General features: G+C 37.1%; 1 long non-coding RNA gene across 1 annotated transcript in view; it reads right to left on the bottom strand.

The window, feature by feature from the left end:
* Nucleotides 1–24,458, bottom strand: part of LOC132691594 (uncharacterized) — a 33,870-nt gene extending 9,412 nt beyond the window's left edge. Inside the window, exon 1 of the long non-coding RNA XR_009615886.3 lies at nt 24,274–24,458. This is a non-coding gene — a long non-coding RNA (uncharacterized LOC132691594). The remainder of the gene's footprint in view (nt 1–24,273) is intronic.
* Between the last annotated feature and the right edge of the window lie 655 nt (nt 24,459–25,113).

Genomic DNA, 25,113 nt, shown 5'->3' with positions numbered 1-25,113 from the left:
TAGCCCAGACAAGGGCCACACCACTCCATAGTGAGTTCTGCCCCTGGGAGAGGGGAAGATAAGGTACACACCAGTCTGACTGTGGCCCCAGCGGTGGGCTGGGGACAGACATCGTGTCTGATTGCGGCCCTGCCCACCAACACAAGTTACTCCAGACAGCACAGGGGAAGGGCCCTGCAGTTCTGTGCCACCAGGGACTATCCAAAATGATGAAATGGAAGAATTCTCCTCCAAAGAAACTCCAGGAAGTAGCGACAGCTAACGAATTGATCAAAAACGATTTAAGCAATATAACAGAGCAAGAATTTAGAATAATAGTCATAAAATTAATCGCTGGACTTGAAAAATAGAGGACAGCAGAGAATCTATTGCTACAGAGACCAAGGGACTAAAAAATAGTCATGAGGAGCTAAAAAAATGCTATAAATGAGGTGAAAATAAAATGGAGGCAACCACAGCTCAGATTGAAGAGGCAGAGGAGAGAATAGGTGAATTAGAAGATAAAATTATGGAAAAAGAGGAAGCTGAGAAAAAGAGAGATTAAAAAATCCAGGAGTATGAGGGGAGAATTAGAGAACTAAGTGATGCAATCAAACAGAATAATATCCGTATCATAGGAATTCCAGAAGAGGAAGAGAGAGAGAAAGGGGCTGAAGGTGTACTTGAACAAATCATAGCTGAGAACTTCCCTCATCTGGGGAAGGAAACAGGCATTGAAATCCAAGAGGCACAGAGAACTCCCTTCAGACGTAATTGAATCGATCTTCTGCACGACATACCATAGTGAAACTGGCAAAATACAAGGATAAAGAGAAAATTCTGAAAGCAGCTAGGGATAAACACACCCTAACATATAAAGGGAGACCCATAAGACTAGTGACGGATCTATCTACTGAAACTTGGCAGGCCAGAAAGGAATGGCAGGAAATCTTCAATGTGATGAATAGAAAAAAATATGCAACCGAGAATCCTTTATCCAGTAAGTCTGTCATTCAGAATAGAAAGAGAGATAAAGGTCTTCCCAAACAAACAAAAACTGAAGGAATTCATCACCACTAAACCAGCTGTACAAGAGATCCTAAGGGGGATTCTGTGAGTGAAATGTTGCAAGGACCACAAAATACCAGAGACATCACTACAAGCCTGAAACCTACAGACATCACAATGACTCTAAACCCATATCTTTCAATAATAACACTGAATATAAATGGACTAAATGCTCCAACCAAAAGACATAGGGTATCAGAATGAATAAAAAACAAGACCCATCTATCTTCTGTCTACAAGAGACTCATTTTAGACCTGAGGACACCTTCAGATTGAAAGTGAGGGGATGGAGAACTATCTTTCATGCTACTGGAAGTCAAAAGAAAGCTGGAGTAATGATACTTATATCAGACAAACTAGACTTTACATTAAAGGCTATAACAAGAGATGAAGAAGGGAATTATGTAATAGTTACAGGGTCTATCCATCAGGAATAGCTGACAATTAAAAATGTCTATGCGACAAATATGGGAGCCCTCAAATATATAAAACAATTAATCACAAACATAAGCAACCTTATTGATAAGAATGTGGTAATCGCAGGAGACTTTAATACTCCCCTTATAGCAATGGATAGATCATCTAGACACAGGATCAATAAAGAAACAAGGGCCCTGAATGATACATTGGATCAAATGGACTTGACAGATATATTTAGAACTCCGCATCCCAAAGCAACAGAATATACATTCTTCTCAAGTGCACATGGAACATTCTCCAAGATAGATCACATACTGGGTCGCAAAACAGCCCTTCATAAATATAAAAGAATTGAGATCATACCATGCACACTTTCAGACCACAATGCTATGAAGCTTGAAATCAACCACAGGAAAAAGTCTGGAAAACCTCCAAAAGCATGGAGGTTAAAGAACACCCTACTAAAGAATGAATGGGTCAACCAGGCAATTAAAGAAGAAATTAAAAAATACATGGAAACAAATGAAAATTAAAATCCAACAATCCAAACGCTTTGGGAAGGCAGTCCTGAGAGGAAACTACATTGCAATCCAGGCCTATCTCAAGAAACAAGAAAAACAAGAAAAATCCCAAATACAAAATCTAACAGTACACCTAAAGGAACTAGAAGCAGAACAGCAAAGACACCCCAAACCCAGCAGAAGAAGGGAAATAATAAAGGTCAGAGCATAAATAAACAATACAGAATCTAAAAAAACTGTAGAGCAGGTCAATGAAACCAAGAACTGGTTTTCTGAAAAAAAAAAAAAAAAATTGATAAACCTCTAGCCAGTCTTCTCAAAAAGAAAAGGGAGATGACCCAAATAGATAAAATCATGAATGAAAATGGAATTATTACAACCAGTCCCTCAGAAATACAAGCAATTAGGGAATACTATGAAAAATTATATGCCAACAAACTGGACAACCTGGTAGAAATGGACAAATTCCTAAGCACCCACACACTTCCAAAACTCAGGAGGAAATAGAAAGCTTGAACAGACCATAACCAGTGAAGAAATTGAATCAGTCATCAAAAATCTCCCTACAAATAAGAGTCCAGGACCAGATGGCTTCCCAGGGGAGTTCTACCAGACGTTTAAAGCAGAGATAATACCTATCTTTCTCAAGTGGTTCCAAAAAATAGAAAGGGAAGGAAAACTTCCAGACTCATTCTATGAAGCCAGCATCACTTTGATTCCTAAACCAGACAGACACCCAGCAAAACAAGAGAGCTACAGGCCAATATCCCTGATGAATATGGATGCAAAAATTCTCAATAAGATCCTAGCAAATCGAATTCAACAGCGTATAAAAAGAATTATTCACCATGATCAAGTGGGATTCATTCCTGGGCTGCAGGGCTGGTTCAACAATCACAAATCAATCAGTGTGATACATCACATTAATAAAAGAAAAGATAAGAACCATATGATCCTGTCAATCGATGCAGGAAAAGCATCTGACAAAATTCAGCATCCTTTCTTAATAAAAACCCTGGAGAAAGTCGGGATAGAAGGAACATACTTAAACATGATAAAAGCCATTTATGAAAAGCCCACAGCTAACATCATCCTCAATGGGGAAAAAACTGAGAGCTTTCCCCCTGAGATCAGGGACATGACAGGCATGTCCACTCTCACCACTGTTGTTTAACATAGTGTTGGAAGTTCTAGCATCAGCAATCAGACAACGAAAGGAAATCAAAGCATCAAAATTGGCAAAGATGAAGTCAAGCTTTCACTTTTTGCAGATGTCTTGGTATTATACATGGAACACCCAATAGACTCTACCAAAAGTCTGCTAGAACTGATACATGAATTCAGCAAAGTCGCAGGATACAAAATCAATGTACAGAAATCAGTTGCATTCTTACACACTAATAAGGAAGCAACAGAAAGACAAATAAAGAAACTGATCCCATTCACAATTGCACCAAGAAGCATAAAATACCTAGGAATAAATCTAACCAAAGATGTAAAAGATCTGTATGCTGAAAACTATAGAAATCTTATGAAGGAAATTGAAGAAGATATAAAGAAATGGAAAAACATTCCATGCTCATGGATTGGAAGAATAAATATTGTTAAAATCTTAATACTACCCAAAGCAATCTACACATTTAATGAAATCCCAAAATGCACCAGCATTCATCTCAAAGCTAGAACAAGCAATCCTAAAATTTGTATGGAACCATGAAAGACCCCAAATAGCCTAAGTAATTTTGAAGAAGACCAAAGCGGGAGGCATCACAATCCCAGACATTAGCCTCTACTACAAAGCTGTAATCATCAAGGCCGCATAGTATTGGCACAAAAACAGACACATAGACCAATGGAATAGAATAGAAACCCCAGGATTAGACCCACAAATGTATGGACAAGTAATCTTTGACAAAGCAGGAAAGAATATCCAATGGAAAAAGACAGTTTCTTTAACAAATGGTGCTGGAGAACTGGACAGCAACATGCAGAAGGTTGAAACTAGACCACTTTAGACCACTTTCTTACACCATTCACAAAAATAAACTCAAAATGGATAAAGGACCTGAATGTGAGACAGGAAACCATCAAAACCGTAGAGGAGAAAGCAGGAAAAAACCTCTCTGACCTCAGCCACAGCAGTTTCTTACTTGACACATCCCCAAAGGCAAGGGAATTAAAAGCAAAAATGAACTATTGGGACCTCATGAAGATAAAAAGCTTCTGCACTGCAAAGGAAACAATCAACAAAACTAAAAGGCCATGGGAAAAACTAACGGAATGGGAAAAGATATTTGCAAATGACATACTGCTCAAAGGGCTAGTATCCAAAATCTATAAAGAGCTCACCAAACTCCACACCTGGAAAACAAATAATCCAGTGAAGAAATGGACAGAAAACATGAATAGACATCCAGATGGCCAACAGGTACATGACAAGATGCTCAACGTCACTCCTCATCAGGGAAATACAAATCAAAACCATACTCAGATACCACCTCACGCCAGTCAGAGTGGCTAAAATGTGGTGGGAATGCAAACTGGTGCAGCCACTCTGGAAAACAGTGTGGAGGTTCCTCAAAAATTTAAAAATAGACCTACCCTATGACCCAGCAATAGCACTGCTAGGAATTTACCCAAGGGATACAGGAGTGCTGATGCATAGGGGCACTTGTACCCCAATGTTTATAGCAGCACTTTCAACAATAGCCAAATTATGTAAAGAGTCTAAATGTCCATCAACTGATAAATGGATAAAGAAATTGTGGTTTATATACACAATGGAGTACTACGTGGCAATGGGAAAGAATGAAATATGGCCCTTTGTAGCAACGTGGAGGGAACTGGAGAGTGTGATGCTAAGTGAAATAAGCCATACAGAGAAAGACAGATACCAAATGTTTTCACTCTTATGTGGATCCTGAGAAACTTAACAGAAGACCATGGGGGAGGGGAAGGGGGGGGAGAAAGGTTAGAGAGGGAGGGAGCCAAAACATACGAGACTCTTAAAAACTGAGAACAAACTGAGGGTTGATGGGGGGTGGGAGGGAGGAGAGGGTGGGTGATGGGTATTGAAGAGGGCACCTGTTGGGATGAGCACTGGGTGTTGTATGGAAACCAATTTGACAATGAATTTCATATTAAAATAAGTAAATAAATAAAATAGAATTCTGATTTAGGTGAATCACAAAAAATAAAAACAAATAAAATAAATAAATTAAATTAAAACTTTTTTTTAAAGAACACTTAAATTGATGCAGAGATAGGCTGCACTTCCAGGATAAACTACAATCATATTTTAGACTAACATAAGACAAAATTGTTCTAAAGTTATTCGGAGGAATACATATGTGAGAATACCCATGCCATTTGTGGAATGGTACAACCAGATTTCAACACATTTTGTAAAGAAAGAATTAAAGACTGGGACACTGGTGTGAGAATGAAGAGTTCCTGTAAACAAAACAGGAAGTTTAGGGATATATTTTATTCCATGAAATATTGTAGGTTAACACGCAAGTGACATTTCAAAGACGTTCAGAAGATAAATTATTCAACAAATGCTGTTGAGGTATTTGTTTCTTGGGGGGAAGAAAAGACTATGACCCTATGTGAATTCACAATGTAAAATACAGATAAATTAGATTTAATTCCTATAAAATGAAACCATAACTGAAATATAAGAAAATAAACACCCGATTTCAAGTTGCAGTATATTTGCATGATAAATGTCTAATATTAGAAATATGTTAATTAAAAATATAAATAATAGATGGGGCGCCTGGGTGGCTTGGTCGGTTAAGCATCCGACTTCAGCTCAGGTCAGATCTCACGGTCCGTGAGTTCGAGCCCCGCGTCGGGCTCTGGGCTGACAGCTCAAAGCCTGGAGCCTGTTTCAGATTCTGTGTCTCCCTCTCTCTCTGCCCCTCCCCTGTTCATGCTCTGTCTCTCTCTGTCTCAAAAATAAATAAACGTTAAAAAATTAAAAAAAAAAAAAAATATATATATATATATAAATAATAGAAAAAATAAGAATAAAGCGACTATCTCAACGTGGAAAAGTTAACTATAACTTGTCTTATTTAGATAAAACAAGAAGAAAAAAAAGCAAAAAGACAATAAACAAGATATTAAGATAATCAAATTTATTAACATATTCACATTTATTAGTTATCAAAATAAAATCAAACTACACCAATACACTAGAAGTTTCCTATTATCAACATAACGTTTTCAAATTATGAACACTCCACTTGTCGAACAAGTGATAGAAAGTACCCTCCTGTATTTTAATGAAAAGGGTATAAATTGGTTCTGCCTTTCAAGAAAGAAAAGTAGGAGAATATATCAAAAGAAGTCATGTTCACACCTCTTGACCTTGTAATTCTATGTCTATGGATTTATTCTAATGAAATACAGTCAGAGATGTTTACCATGCTTTACATATGATGGCATTTATCATATCAGTGTCATTTATAACTAATAAGAAAACAACTGAATATTAAAGGATTAAATTAATACTAGTATAGTGGCATGGACTATAGCTTTATAGTAATTAAAGTCTTGCTTTTAGAGAATAATTAATGACTCAGGGGATGTTTATGGTATTGACTCCTTTAATAATATACACACACAAGGAAAATGTATTAAAATAACCATGATTATTTTTAAGTAGAGAGTTGGAGTTTTTAAATACCTTTTTTTTTGTGGATTTTTGCATATATTTTAACTTTTTGAGTAATTGTCTATATGTAACTCTCCAATTCTACTCCACCCCTTCTAACTTAAATGTACTCCGTTTAGGCTTTTGTTCAAATGAAACTCGTGAAATGGCTTTTGAGAAGTCCAACAATGATGCCTGATTCGCTAAATCTAATGGCCCATTGGTTCAGTTTTTACCTTATCTTGAACATTATAACGTTCGACCCCATTGATCACACCCTCTTCCTTCATAGACTTTCTTCACTTGGCTTGCAGCCACCATCCCCGCTTAGTTTCCTTCCAAACTCTCTCTCCCCAGCCTTTTTGCTGATCGCTCCTCTGCTCCCTGAGGATCCCACAGCTCAGTTGATCTTTTCCTAGTTCATTCATGCTAACACTTGGCGAGCTTAGGTTGTCTTACAACTTTAAATACCACCTTCAAGCCCACAGCACCCAAATGTATACCTCCATCCTGGATGTCTGTCCTACACGTCACAATCAGATATCCAGCTGTTAAAATCCACACCACTTTAATATCACATAGGAGACGTCTCTTCACCTACAACCTCAAGGAATAGATCCAGCTGACTCTATCCTAATATATATGGAAAATCCAACTCTTTCTCACCTAGTCTACAGCCTACCACCATTTTTTTCCCTGAATAACTGTAATAGTCCACTCACTGGTGTCCCTGACTCTTCCACTCCTCAAGAATCTTCTGTCAACACAGCCACCAGAGTGATCCTTGAAAACGTGAGGTGAATCATCTTATGCTTGTGACCTACAAAAGCCTATCCGTTTCATTAAGTGAAAGAAATGACCTCACAGTGCCATACAAGTCCCTGTATGATCGTCCCTCACCCTCCCGCTCGACCTCTCTCTGAGCTCATCTCGTTCCTTTCACTTACTCCGCTCCATTGTACACCGACCTCTTGCTGTTCGTCAGATACGCGAGGCATGCTCCTACCTCAGGACCTTTGTACTTGCCTAGCATACTCTTCTCCAGAAAACTTATAGTTAACTCTCCCTCTTTTATTAAGGTTTTATTCAAACTTTATCTTCTCAAATGGCTTACCTCAAAAACTCAACTTAAAAGCAGAACCTAAGGAGCAGGGGGTGGGGGAGGGGCAAAATGGGTGAAGGCGACTGGGAGATACAGGCTTCCGGTTACAGAATGAGTAAGTCATAGGGACAAAAGGTAGAGCATAAAGAATATAATCAATGGAATTATAATAGCATTGTATGGTGAGAGACGGTGAGCAGAGTGTAACGTATGAGGTTGTAGAACCACCATGCTACACATCTGAAATGCATGTAACATATGTCAACTCTACTTCAATTTTTAAAAACATAAAATAAAAAAATAAAGCAAAACAAAATAAAAACAGAAACTGGCTCCCAACTCTAATTTCCTAATCCTTTATAATCTGTGCTACTTTTTCCCACAACTGGGGTAAACGTTACCATGCTTAGATCCAGGCAAGAGAGGCCCCTGACCTAGGCTCCACATGTTGAAGATAACGCCCTGGCCCTTCTCCAGCTGAGCCTTCTTCATGGAGTGAGGGAGCCAGTCCACGGGCGCAAGGGGCACACGCACATGGAAGCAAAGGCCCTCCTTTCCTGGACCCTGATCTAAACAACAAGCATTCAAAACTGCCTTACCAAGCATCTTGTGAGAGCCTCTTCCCTGTGCATGTGCCCTCAGGATATCCCAAGACACTCGTATGTGCGGTTGGGTCACAAGGGGCCCAGGAGAAGCTGCTGAGGGAGAGACTTGAATAGAGTCTGGAAAATGTAGGCCAGAGTGTTATGTGGGTGTGCACAAAGCTCTTTCCATGTGAGCTGAAACAGGGCTGGGCAGCCAACGGGGCTGAGCCAGAAACCAGCTCTCCATTTGCCTCCACTATCTCGACTTGAAACTCTGAAATGACTGAGAATCATAAATTGGCTTTTGGACAATAGATACGTTGTACAGCAGGTCTGCGATCCATTCATTCCCTTTACAAAGTTGTGGCCACAAAATTCTTGGTGGAAAAAAAAATGTAAGAAAAAAAAGGAGGTTTGTTGATTCCACAACTCACGACTGTGACTGGCTTTCATTTAGAGCTTTCTTTTTTCTTCCTGCCAAACTGAGAGCAGGAATCAAATATATACAGACCTTGTTTTGTCATATATGGCTCATGAGAATATAAAACCTTTCTAGAAGATAATTTGTCAATATGTATCAAAAGTGAAAATGAGTATTTTTTTATCCTGAAATACCACATCTAGAAATGTACATTTAGTGTAAGTAGACCCCAATGGATCATTCATGTTTGGGTAATATTAAATATTACATTATTTAGTTTTTGATCTACATAGAGGAGTCCCTTTTCTGTTCCCTTATCGGAAAGCAAGTTCACCGTTTTCCAATTATGACTCAGAAACATAGTGTGCTATTTTCCTGGACCATGCAGATTTCCACTGGCTACAAGCCCTGATATTACTTTAAAGGAATTTCACTATAGCTAGGAATTTAGGCATAGGTTTCACTGCTAAAGTTTGCCCAAAGTGAGAATATTCTCTCTTGGAAAAAGAAGCTAAGTTCTAGTCCTGGCCATGGCTATATGACTCTGCACAAGTCACCTTAAAATTCAGAACTTTTAAGGCCTTCATCTGTCTGAGGGATTAGACTAAATATTCTTTAGGGTTTCTTCTGACTGTAGTTTTTATGAATTTGTTCCACATTACAGGCTATAGCTGAGCACTCCAGAAAGGGGTAAGACATAATGGGATTTTTTTTGTTTTTGTTTTTGTTTTTGTTTTTGTTTTTTTTTTTAGTAACTGGAAGTTTATACCTCTTAATTCCCTTCCCTTATTTCATCCCCACCTACCTCCCCTCTGACAACCACCAGTTTGTTTTCTGTATTTAAGAGTTTGGGTTTTTTGTGTGTTTTTCTGGACCGTGTTTGTATTCTTGAGAGTCTGACCAAGAAAGTCCAGTTGACAAGAGACATGCTCAGTGATGATCAGAGCAGGGTAGAAAGTATTAACAGTACCTACAAGCCTGAAGTGTTTGACATTCCACTTGACTAAGAAAAGAATTGGTTGCACCTTTAGGATGATTCTAACTGCAGGAGAGGGTGGTCTATAATTCTGGTAGAGGAAAGAGTTTGGCCTTTGAGAAAAGAAGACTATCAGCGTGGGATTCATCCGTTATTATGCTCGTTCTGTTAATCATCATTTGGCTCTGCTTTCAAAATACCTCCCAAATGCGTCCACTCATCTTCGCATGCCTTGCGAATCCCCTACTCTAAGCCACCATCATCTCTCAGGGAGACTTCCAGAAAGGTCTCCTCACTGTCCCTCTACCCAATTGTTGCCCAGCTCTGTTCACTTACCACACAGAAAACAGAAAAAAATTTCTTGCAATCAGATTATAGAACTCTAAAATGGCTTTCTTACCACTCTAAGAATAAAACTCAAACCCTATTAGTGGTGTATAAATTCCAACATGGAGGTCCAGCCCAACTTTCTAAATGTATCTCTTTTCCCTGCAATCTACACACTAGTGTATCCCAGCAGTGACCCAGACTGAATTTTTTTGTGTTCTTCCAACGAACCCAGCTATTTCTTACACTGGGTCCTCTACACTTGGTTTTCCCTCTGTCTGGAACTTTCTTCCACCCCATCGTCTTGTATCAGTTTGATGAAAAGCCATTTTCTCACTTTAGTCTCAGAAGTCAGTGGGAATTTCTTGGCTCTGACCACCTCCACCCTTTCATTTTGCCCCAAGCAGAGAGATATACATATATAATTATAAATATATATTTATACATTATAAAAATATGAATATAATACATAAATATGTAATAACTAATATATAAATATGTACTTGTATGTTATATAAAATATATATCTATTTTTTCCATTCTGTTTTTAACTATTTCAATTTATGAATTAACTTTTTTTAATTCACTGATGTCATCAAAATCTCAGCCATTAAGTCTTGAGTTCCTTGTCTCCCTTACCTAGAATGATTGCCTACTACCACCAGCATTTTCTAACACATGATTCTGCTCTCTTCATAGCATTTAAGGATTCAGAAATCCATAAAAATGCTCTGAAGTCAAAAAATAAATCTACACCATTTATATTCCAGCAATTATTACCAAAGCACAACTAAAAATGAAGTGATTTGATAGTTAAACATTTAAATGCTATTTAGAAAAAAAGGGGAAAGGTGGAAAAAATATTCTTGCGTGACAAGTTTCCAACAAGGACTTTTGTAAGGAAAGAATACTCTTTGTTTAGGTAGCTTTATTCTTTAGATATTTCCACTGTAACAGTAAATTTTACAGAGTAATTTAATAAAGTGCCTCAATTTAAATAGCTGTTTTCTTTTCCCTTGAAGACATTCCTCTTTTGTGATTAGTGCTTGAAGAACAGTAAAACAATTTCTGCACTAATCTAGGAACCAGCAACCAAGAAAGCATGATGCAAATTTTTAAATTAGTCTAAAGTTCAATCCTCTCAGGAACTTTTAGGAAATCAACAGGAGATTCTTATAAAACAAAATCAAGAAAATCTCATAAAGTGTTGTTTTTAAAGATCTATTAATACACTGTGGTGTTAGTTCAACTTTACAACACAGCATATCATATCATTGGATGCAGGGGAACAGTTTCACAGAGCCATGAAATAAAATATTACTGAGTCTTTATTACATGATTATTAGCTCATTAAAGCCACCAATGTCTTATTCTTAAGTAACCGACATGATTCTGTTACTGTTCAGAAATAAAATGATGTGTAGCTGCCCAATGGCTATAATAAAGTCACAAATAAGGTATCAAAAAGTAACAATGCTAAGTGACATTGGTGTGAACAGTAAGGGACATTCTTGTTTGCAGAAGTAATAACGCTTGTATCTGAAGTCATGACTTACGCAACCTGGCATGCATTCTTTGCCCACGGAGTTTTTTCTGAACTTGCTTGAGTATAGGGCTACAGTAAAGAAAAGGCAAATTGAGTATACGTTTTCATTGTCTGTGGATAAATGGACACGTTGGATAACTGACCATTTTAGACTTTCTTCTTCTCCTGCCCCTCCTTTTTCCTCTTTAATGGAATATATTTAATGTTCATGAAAGCTCATGGACTGACAGCTCTGGAGATGTATCGGTCCTCATGAATCCACAGGTACTGATCGGTAATTGGCAATATGTACTTTGCCCCGGAGAGGGGTTCAGTACCTGTGCTCGATGAGCTGTGGGTTTGCCAATGAAGTTATTGACGAGGATGGCAATTCGTGTCAGGCACAGAGAGGTCAATACAACAAAATCTGAGAAAAATAACTGACTTTCTGTCGAATGCACATAAATAAAACATCAGGGATATAAATCAAAGTGGAGGATCAAAAGGGAGATAATTCTGTTGTTCAGGTCATACTGTAACAGGGGACACTATGTGTCACATTGTCTTTTTGATCTTTAGCATCCGTTTTTGTATTGGTTGGTAGAGAAAAAAGTTCAGGAAAAAATAAAACAATACATATTTTATTATTCTGACTAAATCAGAAGTTACCTTTTGCATATCGTTTTTCCGGGTTCCTAACTACCACTGGAGTATCTTTTTTAGAGACTCAAAATATTACAAAGAAGAATAAGAGACACCAAGCAATCAGAAACCACAGGCACTATAATCAAACTGAAAAGATGCAAACTGTAAAAAACCAATATGATATTCTACAAAGTCTTCACATCAGTCTATGCTTTTTTTTCTGTAGGCTCACATTTCACTGATTCATTTTTGTGAACTCTTCTACTTTTGCAAATGTCAAGTTATTAGACTTCGTGAGACCAGTTGTGGAAAGTTAGGAAACTGTTGTCAGTGTAGTGTATTGAAAACAGCACCTACTGAAATCAGTAAGACATGAGTTTGCTAGGACAAATCTACTCATCCTAAATAAATGAATTTGGGCAATGTATATCACCTCCATGAGCATCCCTCTTCCTAGACATAAAATTTTAAAAATATAGAGTTATTTAAAAATAAGACAGTGGCTGTAAAATCATAGTCATCAAGAGTGATATATAAATGTTAAAAATATGTGCACTCTAGTCAAAGCCTTCTGTAGATAGCATATACTAATACTAATGAATTAAATATTTGTATCTAATCAAATAGTGATTTTCTTTTTTTTTTAATTTTTTTTTAACGTTTATTTATTTTTGAGACAGAGAGAGACAGAGCATGAACGGGGGAGGGGCAGAGAGAGAGGGAGACACAGAATCGGAAGCAGGCTCCAGGCTCTGAGCCATCAGCCCAGAGCCCGACGCGGGGCGCGAACTCACGGACGGCGAGATCGTGACCTGAGCTGAAGTCGGATGCTTAACCGACTGAGCCACCCAGGCGCCCCTCAAATAGTGATTTTCAATTTGACAACATCAAAACAAGGAGAAGAGGAGTAGTAAGACTTGATAAAGAAAAATTACAGTGCAGTGCAGTTCTTCAAAAACACGATCTTTCACCCTTATTCCAAAGACCTGTAATCATTATGACATCTTGGTGAATTTTCTTTAGGAAATTTTGAGTTATCACCAGAAAATGTACGACATTAGTGAGCTAACTATAAGAGAGTCAATGATAGATATATATCAAATTTAAAAGTGTTCTTTTCAGCAGCTTCAGCTTTACTCTCAGGATCCATTTAATGAAATGATAAATAATCCCTCACTAGATTCACCTCCAAACTTGTGCAAAGCCTTTAACTTTGCCCAGAGGACCAGCTCTCTTCTCTCCCACTTGATCTTGTTGAATGGTATTGCTGCAGTCAAGGTATGAGCTCATGGTGATTAGCAGAAATGGCTCATTGGCTCAGATGATGACACATGGGTGGCATAGGAATAGTGCTATAGAAACACTCTTGAGAAATGCTACAGTGGTGAAAGTTTTATTACATAGGATTTGTACTGGGGCTGTATATCTAATAGTAGTATTTAATTTTTATGTTTATACTGGAATTTCAGAAATTAAATGAAATTGAATGATAGAAGAGAGAAGTCCTTTGTGATGACTCTAAAATACTGGTAGGAAACCTGAGTTCCGATGCTCCATCATGTTATCCTAGCTAGTTAGGCCCACTTCATAACATTGTACCCTCATTATACTGAAATTAACTACCCTCCCTTTCAGCTCTTTGGGCAACATTGAAAGCAATTTGGTAGGCTGATCCTGAGCCTTAAAAATATTCATGATCATTGACACATTATTATACTTCTGAACACCTATACAATGGAAATAATCTAAAATATAGAAAGAAAGAATCTAGATGCCAAAATATTCCACAGACATTTATATTTCTAAAAATGTTGGAAACAACATATGTGGCCACTAGAAGGTAAACAGTAATATAAAATCAGTTTTATTCTTAATATGGGGAATTATACAGCTAATGTTTATAAAATTATCTAGCCAAGTGTGTGCTAGTATTGCAATATTAAGTGAAAAAGTCACAATAAAAATTTTTATATGCACCATGATGTGAAAAACATTCTGAGACAAAAGGTTGAAAGAAATAGAACAACATATTAATGTTGATTTCTTGTATAAAGAGAATTTTTTTCCACTTCTTTTAACTCTAATGTACTTATTACTATGTATATATTCCCTTCCTAGTCAAAAAACAACTTATAAAAGATTAATATGGGCATCATTTAGCTTTAGAAGCATTGGCAGTTTAGGGAAATTTCTCCAACGTACAGTCGTTTAAAGATTAGATCTCAGAGGAAATTGAACCTCCTAAATAATAATGAAGGTAGAGTCTTAGTAAAAAAATGTATTTGATTCATTACTGAGTTATTCCTCTGGTATACTGGTAGATCTGATAATAAGACTCTGAAAGTCTTTGAAACTTCTCTATCCAAAGCATCTTTTTGCTTCCTAAATCAACCTGAAATTTGGAGAAAAACATGTTGGTGATTTTTTAAAATGTACCAGTCTCTGGACCACCTTGAGAATGCTGGCTATGGGTATCTGACATTACAGTAATATATCACTGTGATGTGACATCCAGGGAAGACATCCTGATGAGAAATCACTTGCAAGACATTGAGTACCTCCTCTGATAATACGCTGCTTGAATATACCCTTGATAGAACTGATAGCTAGAGGAGGAATATTCTAAAAGAGCCTCCAAGAATCTCATGACAAAAAAAAAAAAAGTACATGGTTTAATTTTCAATTCTAGATTATCTCAACAGGGAGAAACATTGGCATGAATGTGTGTACAGCATATAGGGGAGAACTGATAGTACAGACATACCTTATTTGAACGTGTTTCACTTTATTGTGCTTCACAGATACTGTTTTTTTGTTGTTGTTTGTTTTTTTGGGTTTTTTTTTTGTTTTTTTGTGTTTTTTTTACAAATTGAAGGTTTGTGGCAACATGGCTTCAAGCAAGTCTCTGGGTACCATTTGCCACCGATGTTTGCCCATTTTGGGTCTCTCTGTCACATTTTGGTAACTCTCACAGTATTTCGAGGTTTTTCATTATCACTGTATTTGTTATGGCGATCTGCCATTGGTGGTTGTGTCTCCCTGAAAGCTCAGATGATGGTTAGGATTTTTTAGCAGTAACAGATTTCTTAATTAAGGTATGTACATTTTTTTTTTCTGTTGCACACTTAAGAAACCACAGGATAGCATCAACATAAATTGTAGATGCACTGGGGAACCCAGAAATATGGGTGACTCACTTTATTGCGATATTGGCTTTATCGCCATGATTTGGAACCAAATCCATAGTACCTCCGAGGTATGCTTGTATAAAGAAAGTCTACCCGTGGAAGCATGCTTGGAAAGGAAACCTAGGTATGGCTATCAACCTGAGTAGAAAGTATCCCAAATAGGGGAGAAACAATTATGAATACAAAGGATTTCCATTGTATTGTTACCTAGCTCATTTCACTCTGAATACATCCTTTTGACAGAAAGTTGATCCTTAAATAAAGACAATGGGTTTTGCATGTTGATTTATACCATCTCTCACGCAGGACAGTAAAGATACCTTTAGTGTTTGAGAAATAAGATTTTCTTCTAAGTAGGTAAAATGTGGGGAAAATAGCTTCCAAAGTTGACATGGGTAATATTTATAAGACCATATGTCATAAGTGAGGAAACAACTTGCTACAGAAATTATGTTTAGAAAGAGCAAACAAATGAGTGTAGTTTTTAATGAGACCTGATTCATATATATGTACACATACATAAAATAGAGAGACATATGTGTATAAAATATATATATAAGTATATACATATACATACAAGTTATATGTATTATATATATATTTTTTTTTCTTTCCCCAAAATTCAGGTCACAAGAAGTGACAAGTTAGCACAATTCAAGAATTTATGTGACCGTTCATAGTTCCATTAATGGCTACACATCCACAAGAACACACTGAGAGGGAGCCAAGGTCTTTTCCTTTTCTAGAGAGAAGTGGGAAAGAAAGTCAATCATTGCCAAGATTCTTGCTCTGACTTTTGTCTCTGTTTCTCTCTGCCTGCTGGTTTCTTTCTCTCTTACTGCAGACTGGCTTCCTCACATAGTGGGCACTTGGGCTCCTATCATCTCCAAGCCTCCTTTCCAAAGGTTCCACCCTGGGCTACCTCTCCTCTCTTAGTTCTAATATTCAAATTCACAGGAAGGAGTCTAACTGGCCCAAATCTTGTCAGATATTCCTGTGTAGATTCCTCCTCTATGGCATTTGGGCAAATTGTGAGCTCTGAAATATTTGTCAGTAGAACCATATTAAGTCTTGAAAACGCCAAAGGAAATAATAGCAAATGCTACTACTGTTGAAACTTCCTGCCCATCCCATTCGAGAATTATGATTTTTACAAGGTTGTGTATACTTCGTAATAGCCTCTTCACCTCTGACACCTAGACCACAAAAGTAAGTAACTGCCCAAGTAGAGTGTGAATCTCTCTAAAAATTCCCTTGTATTCCTGTTGAATATTTTATAAATAAACTTTTCATTTTGACATTATTATAGATTCATAAACATCTGTAAGAAATAATTGGGAAAGATCACATGTACTCTTTATTCAGTTACCCCCTGCAAAATCTTTTAACAGTGCAGTACAGTATCAGAACCAGGACACCTGCCATTGACACGGTCAAGAAACAGAACAGGTGTGTCACCTCAGACACCCTACATGCTGCCCTTTTGGAGCCACATTCTCCCTCTGACACACCTTGGCAATTACTGACCTGTTCATCATTTCTGTATCCTTGTCATTTCAATAACGTTACATAAGTGAAATCATACACTGTGTAACTTTGGGGATTGGCTTTTTTCACTCACCATAATTTTCTTGAGATTCATCCAAGTGGTTACATATATCAATAGTTTTCTCCTTTTTACTGTTGAGTAGTGTTCCATGGTAAGTAAGGATGTGCCACAGATTCTTTAACAATTTATGCAGGGAAGGACACATTGGCTTGTTTCCAGACTGTGTGTATTGCAAATAAAGCTGCTATGAACCATTTGTATAGAGGATTTTATGGGAACACAAGTTTTCTCTGGCATAAATGCCCAAGTGTGCAAAAGTAGGATTTATATCGTACCTGCCTATTTACTTTCTATAAGAAACTGCGGAGCTACTTTCCAAAGTGGCTGTAGCATTTTGTATTCTCACCAACGATGGATGTGATCCAGTTTTTCTGCATCTCTAGCAGCATTTGGAGTTATCATTATTATTTTTTAAATTATAGTCATTATGATAGGTAGTCAGAAATAATGAGAAGTAATTCATTGTCTTTGCAGTTTGTATTTCCGTGATGACTAATGATGTTGCACATCTTTCCATGTGATTATTTGCCATCTGACTATCCTCTTTGCTGAAATGTCTCTTCATGCCTTATGCCCAGTTGCTATTTTTTTTTTTTTTTACTACTGAATTTGGAGAGCTCTCTCTATATTCTATGTTCTAGTCCTTTTGCCAGATGTGTGGTTTGCAAATATCTTCTTCCAGTCTGTTACTCATGTTTTTATCCTACCATCATCATTCACAAAATAAGTGTTTTTGGTTTTGATGAAGTCCAAATAATCAATTTTCACCCCCAATTGTCAGGCTTTTGGTGTCAAGTCTAAGAACTGTTTGACTTGACCCAAAAGTTTTTCCTCTTTTTTTTTTTTTTCTAACTGGTTCAGAGCTCTACACTTTAGATTTAAGTCCATAATTTTTCTTGAGTTGATTTTTGTATATGGTGTGAGGTTTAGGTTGGGATTTGTGTTTTGCCCACGGGTCCAGTTATTCTAACGGCACTTGTTGCACAGGCTGTCCTTTCTCCGTCAAATTGCTTTCACTCCTTTGTCAAAAATCAACTGAACATATTTGTGTGGATCTCTTTCGAGATTCTTTATTCTTTTCCATTTATCTAATTCCATCTCTCTGCCAGTATTTCACTGTCTTGGTTACAGTACTGGCATTATAGGCCTTAATAGTGGGTAGAGTGATTCTCCTATTTTTTTCTTCCTGTTCGAGATAGTTTTATCTGTTCTGTGCCTTATTCCTTTCTATATAAATTTCAGAATCAGCTTGTCTGTGTGTATAAAAAGACTTGCTGGGATTTTGTTCATGTTAAATTTTCAACCACCCTTAGAAAAATAAACTCAGAATCTTTCCAAAAGAAGCAAAAATAGAATACAAAAATTTTTAATGGAAATTCATTAAAATTCTGTCAATCCGAAGCTCATTATTAGAATTCCTTGTGTAGGTTGAATGTTTCTTGCCTGAATCCCTAAGTTGATGTTCTATAGCAGAAGCTGGCAAACTTTTGCCCGTGCCACCTCTGTTTAATAAGGCCTGTGAGCTAAGGATGTTTTTTACATTTTTTAAGGGTTGAAAAAACAAACACAGAAGAATATGTGACAGAAGCCATATGTTGGCCACAATGCCTAAAATGTATCTGTCTCTTTAAAGAGAAAGCTTGCTGACCCCTATTCTATAGTGTCACACATTTGCATTTTGGAACATAAAAGGAAATAAATTGTTACCATCTAAAAAATGTAAAAATTCCTCACTGATAACTGCATTTACAAATATATACACTTCTTTTCAGCCAAGTTAAGATCACCAAGTAAATGAATCTCTAAGCTTTTGAATAGATTGTATTAAAATTATGAAACAGGGGCGCCTGATTGGCTCGGTCAGTTAAGCTTCTGACTTCGGCTCAGGTCATGATCTCGCGGTTTGTGGGTTCAAGCCCCACATCAGGCTCTGTGCTGACAGCTCAGAGCCTGGAGCCTGCTTCAGATTCTGTGCCTCCCTCTGTCTCTGCCCCTCCCCCACTCATGCTCTGTCTCTCTCGCTCTAAAAAAAATGAATCATTGTTAAAAAAAAAATTTTTAAATAAGGAAAAAATAAAATTCTGTAACAGACAATATACGTTTCTAATTTAATGTAGTTTTGCAAACTGAAAAGCACAATACTTTTCAAATGGAAGGTATTATTATTACTCACATTATTAAAGCAAGATAATTTTATGGAGGCAGCAAAGAATACTGCTTATTAAAAACATGGATTTCTGATGGGGCGCCTGGGTGGCTCAGTCAGTTGAGTGTCTGACTTTGATTTTGGTTTAGGTCATGATCTCACAGTTTGTGGGTTCGAGTCCCAGATTGGGCTCTGTGCTGGCAGTGCAGGGCCTGCTTGGAATTCTCTCTCCCTCTCTCTGCATCTCCCCTGCTCATACTCTCTCTCTTTTTCAAAATAAGTAAATAAACTTAAAAAAAAAGTTTTTAAAAGGAACAGATTTCTGAGCTAACTGCTGTGAGTTGAATCTTTGCTTTGTGACTAGCTAGTTGTGTTATTGGCCAAGTATCTTAACCTCTGTGAGTTTTAGTTTTGTCATCTGTAAAAAAAAAAAAAAAAATGAAAACAGTGCTCATATCAGAGTGTCATAGTGATGATTAAATGTGTTAATACATGTAAAGAGTATTGCAGTGGCTGAAATAATGATCTGTGTAACATGCATTTACTAGTAATATTATTACTTATATGCGATTCATGGTATTCTTTGTTAACATAGTCCAAAAACTAACAACTTATTCACATCACCGAAATCTTAAGGAGATGATTCTTCTCATGGTAGTTGTATTTATAACTTTTAAAGGAAATAATTTGACATCATTATTCATTCAAGAGATATGGATTCTTTAGCCAGGCACTGCGATGGTAAAAAGATACAGGCTCTCCCCCCACAAGGATGTTACAAGGTGTATACTTGAAACTGATGCAGTGACAGACCTGTATATTTTACTCTGTAAATATAAGTAAATAGCATTCTGTGAAATTTAAATGCCAGCCTGTAAGCTGCAATATACTTAAGTAAACATATCAACATAATGGATTTTTATTACCTGGAAAGCAGAAATCATGAAAATAGACACAGAAAACTAAAACGTGAACATTACCCCAAGCTCCGTGCTTCAGAGATAAATCATGAACCTTTCTAATTCTGGCACAAAGTTATCGTGTATAATTTTTATCTCACAATAATAAAGCAGACAAGCAAAAGAATGCCTTGCCATCAAGTTATCCAAGTTGCATTTGTATAGAAAAAACCAATTCATGACTATTAGAGGCACAGTTACACTGAGCTGTACATCAGAGCAGGAAGGCAAGCTAAATTTCTTCGATGCAAGTTTGATTCTCAAGGGTTACCTAACTGCAGGCTAAAATGTAGTTGAACACATGAATAAGCTTTTCACTTTGTTGTCATGTTTTTTAGTATAGTTGGTTTCCTCTCAAACTCAGACTTGATAACTACTTTAAGTGTAGGGTCATTATTTTAAAGAGATGAAATGCTATGTCTGCTTTGTGTGACAGAAAAGGAAACTTTCTCCCTTGAGTTCCTTCCTTAACCTGCATTGTGCCTGTTATCCAATTATCCATCACGACCAGTATCTTTATACTAAACAGCTAAAACATTTCCAGAAAAAAAAAATCATTTCTAAAACGCAGGAAACATAAACATATACAAAAAATTTCAAGTGAATTTCTCTAAAATTTCCTACAAAAGATTAACCTGTTTGTAAGCCAATGAGTGAAAGGAAATACCAGCTTGTGATTCAGTAAAATTTCTTCCATTCCAAAGAGGGTAACCCGTAAGAAATATCTGGAAGTTTTTAAATAAGTTTTCCGAAATGTTATTTCTTGTTCGTCACTTTGTCACTAAAATCTTTAACCTGCGGTGTAACTTTTGTGGTTTGAAGACATGAGTCCGCTGACATCAGCACGCAGTCGGAGACGAACCAGATGGAGAGAGTATTGAGATTTCTGCATATTTTAAGCAGTAATACTCCACTTGAGATAACCTTTGCCTTAGTGCTTCATAAATACTTCCTTAGGCTGGAACGGGAATCCTATTCTTTGTATGATCGAAATTACCTACTAACCTACTAAATCTCTAGACAAAAGTCATCCAATCTGGCTTTCGCTTAAGTACAATATATTTAATCCTATACCAGACACATGTTCCTTTTTGAGACCTCAAGAAGAATAATACATTGAGGGATACTAACAGTTTCCCAATTTAAATAGGCCTCAGATTTTCACTTTGCTCTTAAAACAGCCCTTCTAGTTTCTGAACTTGTAGAATGATTTTCATGGCCCGTGTCTCAAATGATTTTAAAAAGTGATGAAATATCTTCATTAAACATACAATCGTGATTGAGCTGAGTTTTCCTGGTTTGTCAGACATTTAATGATCAAAGTTCATTTGACCTTAAGTGAACTGATGATGTGTATACAATAGCTAAATTCTGAAGCTATCTTTTTATTTGTAGAGGCATTCTCTTAAGCCCAGAATCCCTAAAATATATGTTCGGTCCTCAGATCGGAGGTGTAATAGCTAAATGATTTGTTTGCTGGAACATCTGAATATATTCAGCACCACAAATGCAGAGAAGCCTAACAGAAGGTAATTATAGGCCCGTGTTTACACCCACTTATTAGTAAGACAGAGCATATTGTGCAAGCAAGGGGTATCCACACGCTCTACGTTTAACAAGTTATCTCTCAGGCAGCTGTCATTCTCGTGAAGATAAGAGAGCCACACATCAAATGTAAATTACTTTTCACCTCATCGATCAGAGTCAGAAAAGAGCGCTTAAAAGTAAACAAAACCACCAGGCTGCTCAGCTCTCCCTGTGATTTAAGTCAACAGTTGGCATGAATGCTGAAGGGGAGTAAAGAATTAAGAGCACACGCAGCTCATTCTTCCTGGCTAGACAAATAACTTTCAGAAATTTAATTCAATTAACCAAATATTTATGAAGTGTCCACCGTGGAGAACGCAGAACAGGCTTCTCTCCTTTCAAAAGCCTACCATCTCTTAAATGGGGGTTGGGATGGGCTGGCGAGTGGCCAAAGGGCAGAAAGAGAGCTGCTAGGAGAATACAAATAACTAGACGGTAAAATAAATATGCACACTGCCGTGAAAATTCAAGGGAAGAGATCTCATCTCACACAGAAAGTGTAGCTGCCAAGTGTACATACTTCAATCAGACCCCTGGTCTAACTTTTAAGAAAATAGAGGCACTGTGGTATACAAGACTTAACCTTTCATCAGAAGCTCTGACCTTGCAACAGTATCAACGAGGAGTCCCCAGCAAGTCAGTTGACTACTGAGTTAACAATTCTGAATTAACGAATCTGCACAGGAAAACCTAACCCCAAAGAAGAGGTCCCTGCCAAATGACTTAACATTCCTTCAAGCATTATGGCTTTGTGAAATTACAGTTGTTGACTAAAATAGAGTTGTTGGCTAAATATAATCAACGAGGCATGTATGTAGGGGTCTAGCATCCGCCTTTATAAACACTTATTTAATGAAGGCAAGTTTTCATGGGGATGGAATTAAATTCCACAACCGCATCTCTGTTTAATAATATTAATTTCAGGGGCGCCTGGGTGGCTCAGTCGGTTGAGCATTCGACTTTGGCTCAGGTCAGGATCTTAAGGCTCGTGAGGTCCTGCCCTGCATTGGGCTGTCTGCTGTCAGCACAGAGCCGGTTTCAGATCTTGTGTCCCCACCTCTCTCTCTCTCTCTCTCTCTCTCTCTCTCTCTGCGCCCCTCCCCTACTTGCTCTCTCTCTAAAAAATAAAGATTTAAAAACTAATAATAATTTCAGAATCATCAGAGCAATCTTGTTTTACTGAAATCAGGTCTGCATTTTTTATCCAGGCCTGGAAAGGCAGGGGCTGTCCAGAGATCCACTGTCTCTCCATTTCTTCCCTGTACGGCACATCCTTGTCCTCATGCTGGGGAGCAATGACAATGGCCTGTCATCACATCCATTCTAGCAAGCTCATAGGAGAAAGGAGTAAGGAGGCAAAGGCAAAGCATGCCCACAAATTATCTTCCACAAACATTCCTAGAAGCTGCCGCACAATGAATTTGCATCTTGTTCTATCTTCTTTAGCAGAGTGGAGTCACGTGGCCACACAAGTTGGAAGAGAGCCTAAGTAATGTAGTTTTTCTTCTGCATGGCCCTGTGCCAACTGAAATTGAGGGTTGCTCTGAGAATAAAGGAAAGAATAGATTTTGGCCTCTTCCACATTGGCTGAAAAAGTATACATTCGTCAGCTCATCATTAGTCCATAACCAGCCGAAGTATACTTTGCTAAGATGAGAAAGTATTTGGGAATTTTTATCCAGGAATTTCACTCCTGGGAATTTATTCTGAGCAAAATCAAAAAGGAAAAAGTACTAAATGCACAAAGATGCCTTTCACAATGTTATGAACGGAAGAAGGATGGAAGTTCAACGACCTACAATAGGCAAATAGTTATATAAATATTGATAATTTCACAATGAAATAATATGCAGCAATAAAACATACTTATGAATTACACAGACTCCAGGAATATATTAAGTGAAGAAGTATATAAAATGCCTATATACTACTATTATAATAATTTAATAAGAACAAATACGCATGAAAAAACTTGGAAAGATATATATCAAAATAATACTAATGTCTATCTTGGAATAGTAGGATTAAGAGACACTTTTTCCTTTTTCTTCCAGTTTTTCATTTATAATGCAATTTAATATCAGAATATAATACAATTCAAATAATGATTAAGGATTTCCTCATTTTTCACACTTTTCAATCCATAATATGCTACTTTTATTTGTATTTCATGATTCTCTCTAGTCTTATCTTTTATGTGTAACTCCCCAGTTATATCTGAAGGTGTCCATTTTTTAAAGTATGAAAAATTTTGTCACTTCAGGTGACTTGAATTTATAAATAAATAGAACTTAGATATTCACGTTGTATTTAGTACACCAGCCAACTATTATTTAACAAATTCTATTTAGAAACTGATTGCTTTTGTTAATAAGTTTGAGTTTCCATGATTAAAGTTTTAAGTTTTTAGTGAAACCTATATTTTCTGTTTTAAGTTTGATAAGTATACCTTGTAAACATGCTAAACAATAAATTTTGCTAAATGATAACAACCAACTATTTAAAATTCATGCAAACCACTCATGGGAATATTATTACTTATTTGTCGCTTACCATGTATTATTCAGTATTAGTGCCCATCTTTTCTTGGGTTTATACGGAGAAGATGTCTGTAGCCAAAGTAAATCCAGGAAGTGATGGGAACTATTTAAAGTTCCAAAAGACCAAAATGACCACTGTCTGTGTTGTCTAGACTCTGGACAGCTCTTCCATGAGATGTATGGATGTCTTAATGTGTCCTCCAGAAACAATAAAGGAAACAAAATGACTCATCATTTCCAAATGAGCACCCAGTAAGGGTACTGAAAGTAACGTGATATGAGAGATCAGATGGTATTTAACTTAACTATTTCATGTAGGAGTGTTTTTTCATGTGGGAATAATAGGATACAAAAATCAAATTTTATATGGAAGTGGCTGGGTGGCTCAGTCAGTTAAACATACACCTCGATTTCAGCTCAGGTCATGATCTCAGGATTTGGGAGATAAAGCCCCACGCCAGGCTCTGACCCTGGCAGCGTGGAGCCTGCTTGGGATTCTCTTTCTCTGTCCCTCCCCTATTTATTCTCTCTCTCTCTCTCTCTCTCTCTCAAATAGATAAACTTAAAAAATGAAAGAGAAAAATCAAATTCTGTATGAATTAGAAGAAGAATAAAATCAAAACAAAAATAGTTCAGCTCCATGTTGAACTTTTTGTAAAACAAGGTGGGCAAATTTGTATGATTTTAGGAATTCACATATAGGTGCCTTGTCTCCTCTGAAATAATTCAGGCACCCTGGAAGACAATCTACAATGTTCCTAACTACCCACGAAGTCTGACCACAGATCTTTAAATTGAGAGAGACAGGTTTGTTAGAGGAACAGAAAGTTACAAGGGAAGCAAATGTGTCAAA

Source organism: Panthera onca, chromosome B1 (genome assembly GCF_046562875.1).
Source record: "Panthera onca isolate mPanOnc1 chromosome B1, mPanOnc1 haplotype 2, whole genome shotgun sequence".
NCBI classification, from domain to species: domain Eukaryota; kingdom Metazoa; phylum Chordata; class Mammalia; order Carnivora; family Felidae; genus Panthera; species Panthera onca.
The sequence above is the reverse complement of the archived record's forward strand: the minus strand, read 5'-3'. Positions and strand labels throughout refer to the sequence as shown.